The sequence below is a fragment of the Schistocerca americana genome, unplaced genomic scaffold, assembly GCF_021461395.2.
Source record: "Schistocerca americana isolate TAMUIC-IGC-003095 unplaced genomic scaffold, iqSchAmer2.1 HiC_scaffold_31, whole genome shotgun sequence".
NCBI classification, from domain to species: domain Eukaryota; kingdom Metazoa; phylum Arthropoda; class Insecta; order Orthoptera; family Acrididae; genus Schistocerca; species Schistocerca americana.
The window spans coordinates 1077164-1080648 of record NW_025726027.1 but is presented as its reverse complement, the minus strand read 5'-3'; positions in this window follow the sequence as shown (position 1 = coordinate 1080648).

The following is a 3485-nucleotide window of genomic DNA, read 5'->3' as shown; positions in this document are numbered from 1 at the left end:
CTTGTAACCGGAAAAGGGAAATGTATCTGACAGCAAGAAAGAGTAGTGACCCAGAAACTATCAAAAATTATAAAAACTACTGTGTTATATTAAGAAAAGTTATTAAAAAATCCAGGAGTATGTGTATCATGTCTGAAATCAGCAACTCTGATAATAAAATTAAAACAATTTGGAATATTATTAAAAGAGAAACAGGTCAACCAAGAGCAGAGGAAGACAGTATTACTATCAAATTGAATGAAAACTTTACGAACAAAAAGTCAGAAGTTGAAAATATTTTTAATAATCATTTTCTAAATGTTGTGGATATAGTAGGATCCAGGTGTTCATTAGAAGATGCTAGGCTGTTAATGGAAGAGGCCATACCTATGCAATTTCATACAATTGAAATCTCACCCACTTCTCCCTCTGAAATTAGGAAAATAATAAACTTGCTTAAAAGCAAAAACTCACATGGAATTGATGGCATTTCCAGCAAAATACTAAAAGCTTGTTCTCAACAGATAAGTAAGATTCTCAGCCACCTGTGTAATAGCTCTCTGGAACAGGGCATTTTCCCTGATAGACTGAAATATGCTATTGTTATACCTTTGCATAAAAAGGGGGATAGATCTGATGTCAACAATTACCGTCCAATCTCCCTTCTAACAGCTTTCTCCAAAATTTTTGAGAAAGTAATGTATTCAAGAGTAGCTTCACATATCTGTAAAAATGAAGTACTAACAAAATGTCAGTTTGGTTTCCAGAAAGGTTTTTCAACAGAAAATGCCATATATGCTTTCACCAGTCAAATTTTGAATGATCTGAATAACCGAACACCTCCCATTGGGATTTTTTGTGATCTCTCAAAGGCTTTTGATTGTGTAAATCATGAAATTCTGCTAGACAAGCTCAAGTATTGTGGCATGAGTGGGACAGTGCACAAATGGTTTAATTCGTACCTAATTGGAAGAGTGCAGAAAGTTGAAATAAGTAGTTCTCGTAACATGCAAAGATCAGCACATTCCTCAAACTGGGGAACTATCAAGAATGGGGTTCCACAAGGGTCAGTCTTGGGTCCTTTGTTGTTCTTATTATATGTTAATGACTTGCCATTCTATATTCATGAAGAGGCAAAGTTAGTTCTCTTTGCTGATGATACAAGTATAGTAATTACACCTGAGAAACAAGAATTAACTGATGAAATTGTCAATACTGTCTTTCAGAAAATTACTAAGTGGTTCCTTGTAAACGGACTCTCACTGAATTTTGATAAGACACAGTACATACAGTTCCGTACAGTGAATGGTATGACGCCATTAATAAATATAGACCTTAATCAGAAGCATATAGCTAAGGTAGAATATTCCAAATTTTTAGGTATGTCCATTGATGAGAGATTAAATTGGAAGAAACACATTGATGATCTGCTGAAACGTTTGAGTTCAGCTACTTATGCAATAAGGGTCATTGCAAATTTTGGTGATAAACATCTTAGTAAATTAGCTTACTACGGCTATTTTCACTCATTGCTTTCATATGGCATCATATTTTGGGGTAATTCATCACTGAGGAATAAAGTATTTATTGCACAGAAGCGTGTAATCAGAATAATAGCTGGAGTCCACCCAAGATCATCCTGCAGACATTTATTTAAGGATCTAGGGATATTCACAGTAGCTTCTCAGTATATATACTCTCTTATGAAATTTGTTATTAACAACCAAACCCAATTCAAAAGTAATAGCAGTGTGCATAGCTACAATACTAGGAGAAAGGACGATCTTCACTATTCAAGATTAAATCTAACTTTGGCACAGAAAGGGGTGAATTATACTGGCACTAAAGTCTTTGGTCACTTACCAAATAGTATCAAAAGTCTGACAGATAACCAACAAGTATTTAAGAAGAAATTAAAAGAATTTCTGAATGACAACTCCTTCTACTCCATAGAGGAATTTTTAGATATAAATTAAGAAAAAAAATATTAAAAAAATAAAAAAAATAAAAATAAAAAAACACAAAAATAAATAAAGTTGTTATATTAACTTAAGTATGTTGTTAAATTAACCTAATTATGTCATGTATTGAAAAATTCGACTCGTTCCACATCATTACGAAATATCGTATTCATGATCCATGGAACTAGTATTAATCTAATCTAATCTAATCTAATCTGTGTTCCTTCCAATTTAAATTGTTCATAATTGTAATACCTAGGTATTTAGTTGAATTTACAGCTTTTAGATTACACTGATTTATCGTGTAACTGAAGTTTAATGAGTTCCTTCTAGCACTCGTGTGGATAACCTCACACTTTTCATTATTCAGAGCCAACTGCCACTTTTCCAACCATTCTGATCCTCTTTTTCTAAATCGTTTTGCAGTTTGTTTTGATCTTCTGATGACTTTATTAGTCGATAAATGACAGCATCATCTGCAAACAACTGAAGACGGCCGCTCAGATTGTCTCCCAAATTGTTTGAATAGATAAGGAACAGCAAAGGGCCTACAACACTACCTTGGGGAATGCCAGAAATCACTTCTGTTTTACTCTATGACTTTCCTACAATTACAATGAACTGTGACCTCTCTGACGGAAATCACAGATCCAGTCACATAACTGAGATGATATTCCATAATCACACAATTTCACTACAAGCTGCTTGTGTAGTACCTACAGTGTCAAAAGCCTTATGGAAATCCAGAAATATGGAATCAATCTGAAATCCCTTGTCAATAGCACTCAGCACTTCATGTGAATAGAGAGCTAGTTGTGTTTCACAAGAATGATGATTTGGGGATTACAATATTCAGTCTTGCTACAACAGTCCTGTGTTCACTAATCCCTGAATCAGTTTTTATGCTCGTTATTAACTCAGGATTATTTCTTGCTAAGAGGTCAAGCGTGTTTTCACAACCGTTTACTATTCACGTGGGCTCATGAACTAATTGCTCGAGATCATTTTCAGAGAATGTGTTTAGCACAATTTCAGATGATATTTTATGCGTACCTCCAGAATTAAACATGTATTTTCACCAACATATCGAGGGTAAATTAAAGTCACCACCAACTATTATCATATGATTCGGGTATGTGTTTAAAATCAAACTCAAGTTTTCTTTGATCCTTTCAGAAACTGTGCCATCTGAATTCGGAGGTCGGTAAAAGGATACAATTATTATTTTATTCCATTTGCCAACAATGACTTCTGCCCATACTAATTCACAGGATGTATCTACTTCAATTTCGTGACAAGTTAAACTACTTCTGACAGCAATAAACACGCCTCCGCCAACCATGTTTAGCCTATCCTTTTGGAACACCATTAGGTTCTTCACAAAAATTTTGGCTGAGCTTATATCCAGCTTTAGCCAGTTTTCAGGGCCTATAACAATTTAAGCATCAGTGCTTTCTATTAGCGCTTGGAGCTCTGGTACTTTCCCAACACAGCTACGACAATTTACAACTGTTATACCAGTGGTTCCTGTATCTACATTTTTGC